Genomic DNA, 18737 nt, shown 5'->3' on the forward strand with positions numbered 1-18737 from the left:
GAACAAGATTATCCGCAGGGACAAACTCTCCACGGTTGGGATAGAGATCTGGCTCCCAACCTTCCGATGACCTGGACAGTAAATGTGAACATAATCGTCTACACTGAGACTATTTCGGGTCCTGCCCCGGGAGTGTACTACCTCTCCCCTTCGGGAAAGGCCCGTGATAAAATATATATCTTCCACTTCTATCCTGAGTGGCATCTGGTCAATCATAAAAGCTTCTTCCTCGACATCCCAATAATCAATGAGTCTCTCGAGCAGACGCACATTTGCCTTCATATTCGGCAACTTGAAGAACTTTAATAATCCACATCCCCGTAAGGCTTCTAATGCCTCATCATTGTTCATAACTTCATTATCCACAGCTGAGTGCTCTCTTTCACGCCATGTGACAGTCATCCTGGAAGAAAAAATCATTTTCATCCATTAGATTTTTTTATAAAAATATTTCGCTGCGCACACGCAGGTTACCCTGTACACAGTCGCGTGTAGGGCCCTCGTATACGCGACTTATATATATTCAACCCGCGTGTACGCCGCAGAGAAATTTTTTGCAAAAGTTGAACGGTGAAACACCAATAAAAATTCCTAAAAACTATCACAATTGATTGCAAGCTAAGTTTAGTGCTTACCTGGAAGTTTTCGGCAAGTTTGAACGGTTGAATAAGTCACGGGGAAGTTTGCTCCTTTTGCTCCACAATTTGCTCTCCAAGTCAAACGGTGAAAATGGTAAGTCCAAAATTTCTTTTTATAAGTTTTGGAAATGGAAAATTTTTTCAAAATATTATTTTGTTTGGTTTCATGTCACCTTTAACTTGGGAGCTTGCAATGTCGAGATTGAGTTGTTTTTCAGGACATTTTTGGCATTTTTCGACGGTTCGAGACGGTTCCATGACTGCTGACCCGTCATGGCAGGTATCGTGTTCTCACTGGCATATAGGTTAGGGACACCATTTTTCCGTTGCATTATGCATACTAGCCTCCATTTGACCGATACATCTGCTGTAGGGTCGACCCCATCATGTTATGGTTCGCAAGCCATTTTCACTCGCCGATTTTTTAAATCATGACATGATGGTAGAGCCATCCTTTTACATGGGCATCCTAGTTAGCACCTCACTGACATTGCTTGCCCATGCTGCTCCGTTTTGAGTAGGCTCGGGAGTCCTCTGTAGTCCCGCCATGACTTATGCGTTGAAGACTCATTCCTCCTTGCTTCCTCGCTTTGTTCTGGCCCTATACCCTAGAGGCTCCTATGTGTGTTGAGTTGTACTTTTGCATTGCATGTTGACTATTTGCACCTTTTGGCCTATAGCCGGCTTCACTTGGACTCGTGTTTAAGCCAACTTTTGACCATGCCGTTTGCAAAATCAACCTTGCATACCTTTGACTTCTGCAGCTCGACATACCTTGATCCGTGGAAGGAACATACCTCTGAGTGTCATTGACCAGTTTTTCACCTCCCTGCATTGTGCATAGAAATGTTCCTTTTCCCAGGAACTAGATCATCTGTTTCACCGACACTCGTTCTTTCCACTATACCATAGCATTCTTTTATTCTTTTTCCGGCTTATCAGAAAAAGACAAAAAAATTAAATATTCCAAAAAGAGCGGGAACAGGGACGTTATTTCCATTTATTGTTGGCAGCTAGAGTCAGTCGTGTCGCCCTTGAACAAAGCACTCAAAGCAAAGTCTCCTCCGCATGGGTGGGATTTAGTTTGACTTAGGTACGCCATAACCTTGTTATCGAGTCAGTTCTCCCCCGATTGGTTACCTCTTCCAGTCATATGGAGGGTTCGTTCATGCCTCCTGCATGACGGACTTATACAGATTCATTTTATGCTGCCACATAGTCATATTGAGTCGTGCTTTTGTTCAAGGGAAGTTAGCCTGAGTCGGCCTTTCTGCGGTGTCTCTTGACTCATTTTTCAGTCGGCCATCCCTGGTTGTCAGTGTCATGTCTATCATCACATCAGTTATATTGGTCCTTTACTCGTGCCGGTTTGAGAAGGTCCCCATTGACTTCTTGCTGGCGGGTCTTGTCCTTATCGACGACGACACATTGCTCTGAGGGCAGGCCTAGAGCTGCACCCTGGCCCTATTTTCATTATTGATAGGTCACCTTGTGCTCAGCATCGATCAGTATCATGGGTCTTTGACTGAGTGGTTTCCCTTGTGTTCGACGTCAGCATACATTATCACACATTGGGATTCGTGCAGTACCTTGGTTTCCATTTGACCCTATTGGTGGATACCTCGCCTCTGTGTCGGCTTTCATTATTGGTTGGTTCAGAGGGTTTCTGCCGTGCGCTAGCCACATCTTGTGTACGCCGGAAACGTACTTCGGTTGGGTTACTACATCTTTTTCGTCCGATTCCTTCCACATTATTGGCCTATGGAGGATGCCTTAATGCCTTCCTTCTAGCGGATCTTTCCCTATCGACTACGACTCATTGCTCTGGGGCAAAGATCTAGAGTCCATTTGGCAGTACCTTGGGGTTTGCAGTCATTAGTGGCAGATTCCTCGCTATCGACAGTGGGAAACCATCATTGTCTCCTGATTGATAGATTCTTACAGGTGTTCGACTTCAGCTCATTCATTCACACTTGTTAGATTGTACTGGGTACCTTGACGCTCATTATCATTATCGGTGAGTAGTCTCGCGTTTGTTAACGGTATACATCAATGACCGGTAATCAAAAGATTTCTCACATGGTCGACTTCAGATCATTTATTCCCATGGTGTAGAAATGTACCACGGCGGTCGGTGAAGACCTCAGGTTGTATCAGCATTCATTGGTTCACTTGACAGTTGCTCCTGTTGCTGCTAGTTGATACCACTCCACCTTATATGTTGCAGTCAGTCACGGCGACATCCTATATGCTGGCACCTGAGTTTGCAGTGTAGTACCATCCTATTCCATCATGTTCAGTTGGTACCATTTTTTTGGGATCAGTCTTTGATATCAGTGATCCGTTGCATCTTTCAGCATCATTGACAGTCTTATATGTGATATTCAGACATGTACTTACTCATTCTGATCAGATGATCCATTATGTATTTTCCAGTCATTTATACTTGTATACTTAGTGGATCCGCTTGTACTTGATATGCAGACATGCTTTACTTTTCCTGAGCATGGGTATGCCCGCCTCAGACGTTGTTTCTTTCTGACATCTTTTCGGTGGCTTGGCAGGCTGAATTCTGGTGAAGTCCTCCTCAGTTTTTCGGCAGATTTTCCTTTCCTTGTGCTTACTTAATATATTTCGGCCATCATGTTCCCCTTCTGACCTCATATATTAGGGGGCATCTGTTATAGCTCCAAATCCCACTCTTACGATTTGTGATGCTGTACTCATGGCCTAGGGCAACCCTTCCTTCCAGACCTGGTCCAAAAGTTTAAAAAACAATGTTTTATTCCCTATACGCGACTTTTCCCTGAGTTACACGCATGTACACGCGGGTTTGTCATATCCAACCCGCGTATATCTATTAAAACATTTAAAAAATATATAATTTCCTCTTTTTCGGGCGGTGATCGCGGGTTTACCTGCTGGATCACCTGTTAGTGCCCGTGGCCCAACTGTTCCCAACCAACTCCTAACTAAACAACTACTTTGGAGAGGGTATAAAAAGACATCAATGGGAAGGCCAAGGAGAGAGGAGAGAGAGAAGAGAGCAAGATCATAATGCTGAGATTTTTCCCTTAGATCAGGTCTGAAGTCCCTAGTGCTTTCTGCACTTCCCCCATCTTGCATAGGAAACCCTTGTTTCCATGTATATTGGTGATCATTCATCCTTGATACCATCTTTGGAGTAGGACTTGGAAGGAGCTCTTGACGGAGGCTTGAGGCTGGAACGAATCCGGGAGGAAGCATGCTTGGAGCCTGCTGAAGGTGTTCAGGTGATATCTTTCCGATATTTGTACTTTATTTGCCTTTATTTATAAAGAAACACGTCTTTGTTCCCGAATAATCTCTCTTTATGCTTATGAAATTCTTGTGTTGAATTCTTGTAAAAGTGGTTACTTAAAGATTTTTTATAACTAACTTTATAGCATGAAGATGATTTATACATAGATATTTGTACTGGTACTGTTGTGTTCTTTGGTTTGTTTGTCTTGCAGGTCAAAGAAAGAAGAAGGGAACTCCAAGGAGGGTTTGCACTCTAACAGTCTTCTCGAGCGTAGGACCATAGGTATGTGCCCTAAACCTTAGGATTTGCTTAAAAGTAAAGATGATGGCTGTGTGTGTGTTTCTTTAAAATAGCAATTTTCAGTCTGGTAGAGTCTTAGCCCAAAGGACCCTAGGGGTACTTTCCCTTAAACCAGTTGTACAACCTAGACATATTCCCTGTAAACTCACTAACTCACCATTGGGAGTATAGAGTGCCCATGCAGAGGAAGAGAGATTTTGTGTACTACGATAAGTGCCATCAATGAAACTGATATGAAGAAGAAGGTTCATTGACATCAGCAAACAATGTGGAACACATAGTAAGTAGGGGAAACATGTTCACCAAAATGAAAACACTCACACCCAAATGCAACACACTAATAAAAAACACACTAATGTACAATGCATCTATGCGAAATATAGGCATATTATTTTAGATGGGGCCCATTTTGGGACTCGATTAGTTGTTGATCAAGAGAGAATAAAATTGTATTTTTACCATTGGCATGATATGTAAGCATCGAATCATCCAATTAGTGGAATGTTTCAGAGAAATGAGAATGCCCCCATGCCCCTTGGGCAAGTGAGGGTTATGAATCAGAAAATAAATGACCCCTTTGGAAATTATCGATCAATAATAACTCAGTGAAAAAGTCTCATGAAGAGGGACGCAAAATTCCTAAGCTCATCACGAGAAAATGATACCCCCAAGTGAAAGTTTTCGACAATCCCAAGTTGGACTGAGATTTGACTCGGCATGTTTACCAAAATATCTCCCAAATTGTCGTTAGAGAACACTATAATAGGTGTTTGAAATGGAGTTGTCGATTCAAGAGAAATTAAAGCAACTAGACAAGTAGGAGTTGACCCGGGGCTAGGAAGAAAAAAGGAATGATAATGAATATCATTCTAAGGGGTTTCTTCGAGAGACGTGACTTAATCAATGCTTTCATTAGTTAGGAATGTCTCACTAAAAGGATATTCATAATTAGAAGAACCAAGCCAAGGGGTTTGTAAATCTGAGTCTAGGGAAAATCTCAAATGATTTTGAGTAGTAGATGCAGCAGCAAAACCCAAAAGGTCAGTTTGATAAGCTTGCTCAACTGGGCTAAATGTCGTGGCGTCGCCAAAATCATCGATCTGGTCAGGACTAGGAATAATCCATGGATCATAAGTGGACAAGATCATGTTAATTGACGAAAATATGGATGGAGGAGGAAGGGAAAAAATTTCCATCAAGGAAAGGTCCTTGAAAAGGCCTACCCCAACACTCTCGTAAGGGATGTTGGTTTTCCCAACATAAGGTGCATTTCGTATTGCATAATCAGAGGAAAAGAAAGCTAATTGATTGAAAGTGACAATTTTCCCTTGGTGGGGAAAACAAAGTGCACGAAAGAGAGATGAGTTGACACAGAAGATTGCATGAGCCCAACTCTGAACAAGTAAAAGGTTTTAATTGAGATTGGTACCAACAACCTTGACTTCTAAATCGATTGTCTTTCCCTCGAACTGAATGGTTAAGTCATTAAGAATAAAATATGGGTGGAAACGTTGACCATCAAAAGCTTTTAAAGTGTTGAGAGACTGATTAAGAGGAGCGGAACCAATGGCTTTCCAACAAGAGATGGACATGATGCATGTCGATGCTCCTTCATCTATGACAGTTTGTTGGACAGTCTTTCCTTTAATAATAACTTGGATAAGAAAAGCAAGTTGAGGTGGAAATTGTGGAACATGGTTTTGAGATCAAAATTAATCAGATTGGAGTCTGTGGGATGAACTCCTTGAACAACAGATAGCAAATTGTTCCTTTGTAATGGACACATCTGAAGGACTTCCAAAGCCAAAATCAATGAAGGTGATTGAGCCAAGTCTTCTACAATCTTGTAATGTTGGGTTGTTCATGCATTCGGATTATAGGACAATTTCCAAAGAATAGTTTTAGGGGGTGGTCGAATGATAGAATTAGTTCTACATTTATCGATGTGAAGAGGACGAGATTTGGAAGGAGTGGAAGAATAGGGTACATCAATGGTATCTTTCTCCACCACAGGTTTCGCGAGAGGCCAATAATATTTTTATCTCGTGGCTACAAAAATCTCTTCTGTGACACTCATAAACACTTGAGAGCTTTGAGAGGATTGGGTATGGGGTTGTTCTATCAATTGTGCCTGCTAAGATGATAAAGGTTCCTTAAGCACAATCACCATCCTTGTAGTACCTTTCAAAATATGACTTACATAGGCACATTGAGGGAAATGCTTGTTATAATTATCTTCATCACAAATCAAGCAAGAATATTTAGGCTTTCGTTTGGGTGTGTCATCAGCTAAGTGTTTTTGGGAATCCTGTTTAGGGGTACCTTATTTAGTTTTATCTTTACCCTTCTTCTCTCCTATCAATGAATCATCTTCTATGGTAGACTAGACAACATTTACCTCAGAGGCTTTATCAAGATTCTTAGGAGTATCCACAGTTTTCAAAGTTGCAGCAGTCGTAGTAGATTTAGGTTTCAAAGAAGTAGCTAGAGTACTACTAGACTGCAGAACCACATATCCAATGATGCCATCAATAGCTGGTAAATCCATAGGTTGGGAAGAGGTAAGGCTAGTTGAAAGTTTTTGGGCACTAGGCAAGAGTTCATATTGATGACCTCTAGTATTGCAGCAAGGATGTTGCAACTCCTAGGGCTACCAACTTTACTTCACCAACCCAGGGTTCATACAAACTTACAAGTGATTGTGTTTTATACACAGTAGATGAAATTTTCTACTCTTATCACTTTTCAATTGGAGTGATAAACCACTAGGGTTTTTCAAACTAGTCTTCTATTGACTAGAAGTGGTATGACTAATAACAACAAATGGAAAACTATCTGTACTACAGAAAGGAAATGTTGCCTATTCTAGGAAATGAAAATACTCAATGGGAAAGTGCTATGAAGTGACACGAAATTATCTAGCTAAGAAATCACACATTACTTGCAAAAGAGACCTAATTTAACCTTTCATTCTAACATGTAGTTATTTAGACTAAGTAGGCATGGAAATTATCCTAAAGCTACTATAACTGTTGTATGCATGTACTAACTAGAAATTGCAGAAATAGTCTTTTTTATTTTCAAGTTTATAAATGCAGATGCTAAGTGAACCAATACAATCTTTTGAAGGGGAGAAATGCATGCAAAAAACAGGTCAAGACTAGTATTGAGGATATGGAATCCAACTGGAAGCATAACATAAGCTCATATGATAACTTCTACTTAATTAAAGCTTAAAACATGCTACTACGAGGTTTCTTGTAGTACTACAGGATGTCCTTGTTTTACTACGGGATGTCCGGTTTACTACAAGAAATAGGATGAAAGCTATAGAAGGGTAGGAGAGGTGGAATAACATGTGGGAAAGGTGTCTCATGGTGGGATAAGGCATATAGGAGGTGTACACTTCCCAAGGCTCAGCCCTACTCTTCAAGGTGGTTGGATTTTCTCAAGGGAGATGTCCACTTTGCTACAAAACCGAAATTTGGATTAGGGGTTGGTAGACTTGGTTAGTATGGGTGAAGAAGGCTGGGATGGGGTTGGTGAAATGAGTTCTCCCTGCAAATTAGAAACTCCTACAACAACATACATTCTTTATTTCATTTATGTATAAATTCATTTACATATGGAAAGGATGAGTTGAATTTAGGAAAAAATAGAGACATTGATGGCTAATGGCGAACTCTGTGAAATGAAATGATTTCTAAACTAAAACAACTTCAGGAAAACCAAAATGAAAATTGCAGGTACTTCTAAGGAATTATAAACAATAATCTACTCAAATAACAACCCTAGCCATGCAATGATCTAAAGAGACGATTTTGTTTTTGGGGCTATGAAAGTGGGGCCCTCAAACCATGATCCCATGAGGGAGATGAGGAAGAGGCCACTATCACATGATTTTCTGAAGTATTCACCTTCACTATTGTACCACGGATCTACCTTTTCAACTAATGGGAGAAAAACTAAATTATCATTCAAGTACTTGTAAATGGAATAAAACAATTATAACTTCAACAACTAACTATGAATGTAATCTATGCATACATACACAAAAACAAGAGAAATTGTCGCTGCTAGGTTTGGGCCCTAACCCAAGAGCTTACGCCCTCTAAGTCAACTCAGTGCTGGATCAAAGAAAACATTTCCATTATCACCAAAATGTCAAAATTAACATGAGAATAATAGTCACACTATCTTAAGCTTAAAATTTATGCTTGGATACCTTAAAACGTCAATTCCTAATGAGGCCCTAGACCTTCTTATTTATAAAACTGAAGCTACCAACAACTTCCTTAAAATTAGGGAGGCTTGGCTCCCAAACTCGAGATTAACTTTTCTTCAACTATCATTGGCTTGGTCGCCAATGAACTCGATGGGATTGCCTTCATGTAACTCTGAGATGATGAGATCTGGTGGAGGAATATTTGAGTGATTAAGTTAAGGAGGTAGATACAATCTCCTAAAATCCCTCTTTCTTGTCTACTTCTAGTTCCTACACTTAAATTAGCCAAAAACTGCTCCAAATCTTACAATTAATGCACAATAGGCCACATGACATAACATCTCATATTTACCCTTATCACTAAGCAAAATAGGATTAGAAATCATCATGTACACTATAATCAATGCATTTAGTGCAACCAATCAAATAGGATTAGAAATTATGTATATTCAAATCAATGCATCTAGTGCAAGCAATCAAATATCATTAGAAATCATCGTTTACACTGAAATCAATGCATTTAGTGCAACCAATCAAATAGGATTAGAAATTATGTATATTGAAATCAATGCATCTAGTGCAAGCAATCAAGTATAATTAGAAATCAACTACCTTAAAGTCCCTATTTAGGCTACCTAGGACTTAGTATGTATGGATCCTCTTTAAATAAGTCCCATTAGATAGATAATTATTTAATGTAAAATAGTCCACCTTATAGGGTCTACAAAGTAGTTGGTATTCATTAATGAAATAACCAAGGTACTAGGATTTTTGTATTGAGAATCTATTTAAGGAGATAAAAAGGTTATGGACCATTTTCTCAAGTATTTTTGTATTTGGAACTTTTCTCAATGAAAGTTTCCCTACCTCAAGATACAAGTGATAATTGATTACTATCTTCATATTATCATAATACAAGTGACCTATTTCACATATTTCATCATATTAGTTTCGTGTCTAATTTTCTACATTTATAATCATTGTATACTTGGTTTGCATTTCAAGTGCTAGCATTAATGAACATTACAAAAGCTCTATCTCCTACTATCAATCTCAAGACCAACCTAATGTCCCACATACTCTATGAGTATGTTTTCTTCATCTTGATCCCGTAGGGTTCCAATGAATTTAATTGTACTACAACAATAATCCATCTCTATGTTTTTTTCAAGTTCTTGTAAGTTACATATTTTTAAATTTACTTCTATTGATCTTAAATTTTTTAACTTCCTTTATGTACATTATGATTTGTGTTCCTACTTATGTGCTTCTCTACAACAACACATTGAATTCTTGTGTCCAAATCTACTATTAAGATTCTCCTGTGATAGTTCTCTTTTACATATCTATTCCCCTCTGATCTTAATACATAGCCTAAGACCTAAGACTAAAGATGCATATAGAGAGGGTCGTCTCTAAAACTTGAAGGGATAGATTCTAGTTTTAAAGTGGTTTTTGGTTACCATTGGGTTCCTCTCCTCGGCCTAGAGGAATTAGGAAGTGCTAAGACACTATAAGAAGGATGTGTGCTCCACTAGGAAAGCCAAGTGTGCTCTAGCTCAAGAGGGCATAATTTTTTCCAACAAGGCATGTGTAGTCACCAAATTTGGAAAGTGTGCTCTCTCTTAAGGTAGAAAATTATACTTTCTAGCTTTTGTGTGATGTGCAAGTTGAGTGAGGAGAGTTTGGCTAAGCCATAGAAAATATAGTACTCTTTCTACCTTTAGAAAGGCAGCACGACAACTTCCAAAAGATGGGAAAGCGAAACTTAGGAAACTTTAATCTAGGAGGAAAAACAACACCTAGATATTTTGAAAAGATAGTCTACAGTTCTAAGGAAAACATGAACAAACGACCAAACGACACAAAATAGCTAAGAGCGACAACTCAGAAAACATAGGTAGACTCCAAAATTGAACGAGGCAAAAATTTTGATTGTCATTGTCACAACAACAAAATATCCAAATGAAGTTGAAAGAAGACCTATAGATTAGGATGATAATTAGGCTACACACCCAAAAAGTGGGCCACTGCCCCATTGTTGTATCTTGGTCTAGTTTCTTCTTTCTAAGGTTTCCCTCTTTAAGGCTTGATAGATTTTGCAGAAACACAATGATCATGTTAGTACTTCACCACCTTCCCAAATATGTTCCTTTTTATGCCTTGTCATACCCATTACCCTCTTCTCAATTTTGTGCCCTCATGAATTATGTTTTCGGGTTACATGATATACCCAATTCCATTGTCTTGAATCAAGAGATTACATTTATCATCAAATTTTGGCAAGAATTATACTTTAGGGTACCTAGTTTAACATGGGAACTCTATATCATCCCTAAATTTATGGTCAAACTAAAGTGGTTAACAAGTTCTTGAAAATATATTTGAAAAGCTTCGCTTCTAAGAAGCCACAACAATGTGCATAATAGTTTCCCCTTGTGGAATTGTTGTACAATGCCAATTATCAGGCAACTACCAAGATGAAACCATATGAAGCATTCTATGGCCAAAAACCTTTGTCAAGGAACCTAAAAATGTTCATGCAATGGATAAAGAAATCCACAACAAGGAAGCCATTCTCTAAACATGTAATAACAATTTATTCATGGTTAAAAGTGGATTGACAAAACAAGCTAACTTTCGTCACTTAGAATGTTCTTTTTCAAAAGAAGAAAAAGTGTTTATTTGCCTTCAACCTTATAAATAGACATTAGTTAAAGAGAAAATCAAGCTCATAATTTAACATGAAATTCCCATGGATACTATATAATCATCCACTTCATTGGACTAATGGCCTTTAAGTTGGCTCCTCCAACCCACTCTAGGGTTAATCCAATCTTTCATTTGTTCTTTCTAAAGAAGATCACAGAGTCAAACTACAAGGTGAAAATCACTTATTAGACCTGGATGATGAACATTCATTTAACTAGAGAGAGCCAATTTCACCATTACACCATTTGAGAAAGACTAATCCAATGGAAATATATCAATAGTAATAACCAATAGTAATTTCATTGCTTCCAACCTTTTGGACAATGTTTTCTTTCGAAGGGGGAGAGCATGTTATAGTCCTACCCTAAAGTCCCTCTTTTAGGCTACCTAGGAGATAGTATGTAGGGATCCTCTTTAAATAATTCCCATCAGATAGATACTTATTTAATGTAAAATAGTCAACCTTATAAAGTCCACTAGATAGTTGATATTCATTAATGAAATAACAAAATTATTATAATTTTAGTATTGAGAATCTATTTAAAGAGATAAAAGGCTATGGACCATCTTCTCAAGTATTTTTATATTTGGAATTTTTCAAATAAAATTTTCCCGCCTTAAAATACAAGTGACCATTGAATTTGATCTTCAAAATATCCTAATACAAGGACCTATTTCACAAAATACATAGATTTACATTACGATGGGAGATTGTGACAATTTTCATGTTCAACCATATACATAACAACACCATGGCTTATATTGGTTTCAAGATCAAACACTAGCAAAGATCTTAAAATGAGCATCGTGAGCTGGATTGCCCTCCCTCCAAGCGCCAACAACTACCATAATAGAGAGGCAACTCCATTTTCCTCAGGGTTTGCGTCACACCTTCAACTTGAGCACTCTCTAGATTTGACGACAGTGATAGTGACCCATCCAATAGCCTAGATATATCTATGCCACCAAGATGTATGAACATTAATTCCTGGAGGTCATGCAAATTATGCCATGTGTCAGCACCAATGTTCAAAATTGAACCCTTCCTATCCCTTCTTTGGGCTCCCGACGCTTCCTAGAAGGGCTAAAAAAATTACACTTCAGGAAAAATTTAAAATATCAAAATCACTTGTCAATTACAAAGGTTATATTAAATTTTTATATTTCAAAAGAAGGGAAATATTTTTAATAGCCTATCAATACTTTTTTAAGTTTATGATAATTTAGAGTTTATACTAGTGCAGAAATAACTCTGCTAGTGATAGTTTCATAGAAGAGACTAGTCAAATTCCAAATGACCTCATACAATTTAATAGTTATGTCATGATTTGGGGATGTTTCCCTCAGTCCCCCAACTTACACCAACATGATGCAACTTGTAACAATAATACATGCAACAATCATGGTATTACACCTAGAACAGGGCGACAGAGCACAATGAATAACCATTCAAAAATTATGCACATGCTCTCGCTCCTCCGTGATTATCCTTGAGTTCTCTTTCCCTACATCCATTTTTTCCATTTTCATTTGAATTGCAACCCATCATCCACAGAAGGAAAGTTATCGTTCGATGCTAGACTATAAGGTATTTTTCATTATCCTCCTCATATCTTCATTAACATTTGGTTGTTCATTTTATGGATTCTTTAATGCAACACTCTTTGAAGTAATTACAACCTTCATGGTCACACAATGTATCATGGGCACCATAGAATCCACACCCCACGAAATCAACATTGTGGCTAGATACCCTGAATGCAACTGCTGGCCATCCTTCCATTCTAGGAATGGGTGGTGGAGTTGTTTTCTACATTGTTAATGGTGCAATTTTTTATTGTCATAATTATATGAATCTACCAACTATGAAAAGAATATCTATCTTATATCGAGGGTATTGGACTCCACAACTATTATGCTCTCATCCAAACTCTTGCTTATTTTTCTTCGTTGCTTAAATCCATACAAATTTCTTGTCAAAGTATGATTTTTCATGAAGTGTTTTTCTCTATCATAAAGCTACAGGTTTCCTTGAATGTTACAAAACATAATTCAACAAATCAATGAATAACCTATCAAGAAATCTATAGTCAAATCCTATGGAATCTTGCTAAGGTTGAATTTTTTCTATCTCAATCTTGCTAAGGGATTTTTAATTTATGTATTTACTTATTATATTGTTTTTATTTATTTAATAGGCGTAAATCTTCAAAAATTCTCATATTGGTAGTCCTAAGAAGGATAAAATGCAATTGTCAATTGTTGAATCATTTGGCGTTACACAACATTCTAATCAACCATGTAATATTCAAAATGAAGTTGATGCTCACCTACATGAACATGATGAATCAAATAGTGTAGAGATTGTTGAAATAGAGAACCCATGAAAGAAACACAAAATAATATTCAAATCCAAATGGAATACAAGGTTTCCACGGGCTTATGTTTTGAAATATTTAATGGTAATGAAAGGATAAAATGTTCTTGACGTGTTAAATTTAAAAGTGGGACTCCATTTTCAAAAGAGGGAACTACCACTCTTCAAGTTAGTGGTATAAGTGGCCATGCAAAATCAAAACCTTAAATTATTTTTTTTAGCTTTTGGAGGGAAAAAGCGATTGAAGCAATATTCCAATGACTAAACATGTAGAACTAATGGTAAATGTTGGGAAGGAGAAAATTATATCAATGATTGAAAACATGTATTTTGTTGCTAATCATGATGTATATTTAGAAATGTATAATTCAATATATGACTTGAATAGGTATAAATTCACTCCACGCATGATTCTAACAGATGAATATTTTGCATACACAAATACCACACCAAGAAAAGATTTTCTTCAAGTTGCTAAAGAGGTGTATTGGAAGAAACTAAAAGAGAAGATTTTACATAGGTCATTTTACTCAATTTTAGTTGATCGAATTATGGAACACAAATTGATTGCTTATATTACATATTTGACGAATGGAAGAAGAGGCCAATGTTTAACAAATTTTATATGTTTACTTCAATTAAAGGATGGAATAACTCAATGTGTGTATGATCTAGTGAGAACTCTTTTAGCATAAATGGATTTATATTTGATGAAGTTTGTTGGTTTTGGTTCATATGGTGCATCTTCCATGAGGGGTATTCATGAAGGTTTATCTCCTAAGCTTCATATGTTCCTCATTTATTAGCTATCCATTGCATTGCTCACATGGAAGCATTAACAATCAATCAGGGTTCATCTCATTTTCCAGAGTTGCAATATATTAACAAATTTGAAACAAAGTTTATTTATGGCTTGGAAAATCAACTAAAAGACATGGAAAATTGAGAGAGCTAATGTATACATTTCAAATCACTAAGTTAGTGGTCTTACAAATTCATCAAATTAGGCGGCCCTCTAGAGGAAAGTTCATGTAAACACTTGTTAAACTCATGCATTATTTGTTAGGATTGGGAGTCAGGGGAGAGAAAAATGCTTGAGTTGGCAACAATATTATAAATGCAAACTTGCATCCATATACTTGCAGACATGCTAGTTGAATTAAATAAGTTGAATCAGAAGTTCGAAGAGGATCATGTTGATACTACATATATTGACACTACTTTACATGTTTCTATTAGCATTCTTCGTAAATGATTTTTGGAAAGCATTTTTGGTGTAAATGCAGTGCATATGTCTTCTTTTTTAGTTAAAGCATAAAGAGGAGCCCTTGAATTTGAAAATATCCCAAATATGGTACATTTACATCCATTGAGGTTTGAAAGTTTTCAAAACATGAAAATATCGTGGCTACTATATGACTATATTCTTTTGGGAAATTTTTTATGGTAAAGGTGATTAAATATTTGGATAGGAGATTCACATATTTACATGTATTTAATGTGGCTAAGTTTTGCACTTCTCAACATTATTATGAAGAAGTGAATGATATAGGCTATCCAACAAAAAGATAGTTGAAATGTTTATGTGACAAATCCATTGTGGACACTGCTAGATGTTTTGGTGAAATGAATGAATTTATTTGTGCTATTTGTAAATCATACCCTAAAAATCATATGTATGGCATGAGACCTATGTGGAGATGAACATGAATGGTTTGGAGACTTTCCATATTTGATGCAATTCTGGAAAAGTTATTCTTGTTATCCCAACAACCACATCATTGTGTGAAAGAGGCTTCTGAAAATTAAACAGGATAAAAAATGATGTTAGATAAAGACTTTCATTGGAGACACTAGATATATTAATGTTTCTATCTCTAAGTGCACATGATTCTCTAAATGAGGTAGATTGGAATGCTACTTATGATGTAAGTAAATAAATGAAAACTAGAAATCCATTTCCATTGGGAAAATATATTTATATTTTTATTATGTAAGTCCAAATACTTTTGAAAATCATCTAATGAAACATATGTTTACTATTTTTTTTGTTTTTCTACTAGTTATATTGAGATTTTATAATGTTTTTAATTGAAGCTACTCTTTAAATTTTTAAGATTTTAAAAATTTATAATGACACTATTTTATTATGGAACTTTTTTGAAGGGTTTATTTAATATATACTTTTCAGTAGAGGTGATTTTTTTTTATAACTTTCATCCTGGAAGGGTTATATGAATATATATCCTTCCAAATAAAATTATGAGCATATCTTCAAATTTGACCAATGGTCGGCACGATGGGCCTCTCGCACAACCTTGTAGTTATATTTTATCCCTCTACCTAGTATGAAATGTTATCGCGTGTCCTCGCCCATGTCAGTTGTGGTCCCACACAACTCTGCCACATCCCATATCCTCATTGCTCCACCACATCTCCATTATCCCATGCCAATGTCTACGACATATCACACTCCATGTTCCATGCCACACTAACCTCCATATCATCACACTCCACCCATTAGCTGCCCTCCAAATGCTTTAGCCTCACAACTCGATGCGCCACCCTGACGGCATGAGGGTTATGGCGAGGAGGTGTTTTGTTGGGAATTTCTAATAATTCCAAACAAAATAAACAGAGAAAAAATGCTCTGTTTTTACCAGAGGAAACAAATTTTTTCCACACACACAAAAAAACTTTGTTTTCATTAATAATATTGTTCTCTCCTCCAAAAAATATTAACACTGTTGTGTGAAATTTTTCTTTACCCCCTTCGCACTGTTGCGTATTTGGTTTTCCTTCTTAAAAAAAATTACATCCGAGCTCTGCTGAAATTTTTTTTCTTACATTCACTGTGGCGAGTTTTTCCCATTGCATTACATACTCCAGAACCAAAAACTTTACATAGTCAACAGGCAACATAAAACAAAACTACACCCGTGAAAATAAAAAAACAATAAAATTAAAAATTTTACCTGCGTTTACTGACCGAAATTACTTCACATTATAAATTTCTAGAATGAGCGTACTTCACATTAATTGGTTTAGCATGGCGATATATTTCTTTTATTATTAACCGTAGATCTGCCCCAAAACAATTGGACAGATATTTGCAATTACCCGGAGGTCCCTTCCTGCTGAACTTTATGCGTCGGGGAATGGTGGTTTTGGAAACTACGTGTCAGCTGTTGTACATGCTCACTGCCTCCGAGGAAATTACCGCTGTACAAAAAAAGAGGTGTGGGGAAACGTTGGCGGTTTTGTGAAATAAATGCCGCAGTTGAAAGTACATTTCAACACTCCCCTTTAATTTCAACTGCTGGGTTATGAGTCATGCCCAGACATTTCCTCATAAACTCAAAACTTTTCTACCCCAATGGTTTGGTCAGAATGTCTGCAACCTGCTCCTGAGTTCTATAGTGTTGTAAAACAATTTCTCCATTGTTTACCAATTCCTTGATGTAATGAAACTTTGTGTCAATGTGTTTCGTTCTCTTATGAAACACAACATTCTTGTATAATGCAATAGCTGAGCTATTGTCACAAAAAATCATAGTTCCTTTTGTTTGTTCTTGGCATAAGCTCCTTAAAATTATTCTCATCCAAATTTCTTGACACGTTGCTACTGTAGCTGCCACATATTCTGCTTCTGTTGTAGACTATGCTACAATAGGCTATTTTTTAGAAGCCCATGAAATGGTCCCTAAACCCATGCGAAAAACATAACCGGATGTGCTTTTCCGATCATCTACACTTCCAGGCTAATCACTATCAGTGTATCCAATTAAATCTGAACATTCTGAAGTAGTATATAAAATGCCAAACCTTTTAGTACCTTTAACATAACTCAGAATCCTTTTTGCTGCCTGCCAATGTGGTTCTTTTGGCCTCTCCATGAATCTGGAAATTAAACTAACACATACATTATATTTGGCCTAGTTTCTGTCAAATACATGAGGCTGCCAACTATGCTCTTGTACAAACTAGGATCAAAATCCTTGTTGTTGTCCTCTTTGTTGAGTTTTAATCCCATCACTGTGGGAGTGATTGCTGCTTTGCTCTCCTGCATATTAAATATTTCCAACACTTCAATAACATATTTTGCCTGTGAGATAAAAAACCCATTTCCATTTTGTTCTACTTCTATTTCAAAGAAGTATCTCAGCAAACCCATGTCATTCATTTCAAATTCTTCTTTCATGACTGTTTTGAAATTTTCAATAAGGTAATCATCATTACTTGTGAAAATAACATCATCAACATATAACACAACAATTAGTAGTTTACCATCCTTTTCTTTGATGTAGAGGGTGGGTTCTCCCTCACATATTTCAAATCCATTTTCCATTAGATAGGAATCTATCCTACTGTACCATGCTCTCGGTGCTTGCTTCAGCCCATAAAGAGCTTTCTTCAATCTGCACACTTTGTGCTCTTGGCCTTTCTTTTCATAGCCTAGAGGTTGTTCAATGTAGACCTCTTCCATTAACACTCCATTTAGAAATGCTGACTTTACATCCATTTGGTAAACTTTCCACTTGTTTTGTGCTGTTGTGGATAGCACTTCTCTCACGATTTCCATTCTAGCAACCGGTGCAAAAGTTTCCTCATAGTCTCTCCCATACTACTTCTTATATCCTTTGACAACTAGTCTTGCCTTGTGTCTTTCTATTTTGCCTTCATCATTACTCCTGGTCTTATAGACCCATTTAACTCCAATGACTTCCTTTCCTTTTGGTAGTTCAACTAAATCCCATGTCTTGTTTATTTCTATGGCATTGATCTCCTCATCCATAGCTTCTATCCATTTCCTATCCTGAATTGCTTCTTCAAAATTAATAGGGTCATCAACATGACAATATAAAGCAAACAAAGAGTTCATACCTTCATTTGTTGCCTCTTGTTCATAAATGTTAGTTAAATTTCTGAACTTCTTACCTCTTTCATTTGGTGTACAAGTGCTTGAAGAAGCACTTGAATTTCCTCCTTGTGGTGTGCTTGAAGAAGCACTTTCATTTCTCCTCAAGTGTGTCTCTTGCTGCCCTTGTGTTGGTGGTACTATTTGGGGATGTATTTTAACCATCTTCTCATCATCTTCATCATGTGACAAAGAGTTTGTAACATTCACTGTCTTCTCTATGCTTCCATCCCAAAATTCCTCCTCAATGAATTAAACATCTCTACTCATAATAAGCTTCTTGG

Source organism: Pinus tabuliformis, chromosome 1_2 (assembly GCF_031772625.1).
Source record: "Pinus tabuliformis cultivar Carrire ecotype Pingquan chromosome 1_2, CPIR1, whole genome shotgun sequence".
Classification (NCBI taxonomy): domain Eukaryota; kingdom Viridiplantae; phylum Streptophyta; class Pinopsida; order Pinales; family Pinaceae; genus Pinus; species Pinus tabuliformis.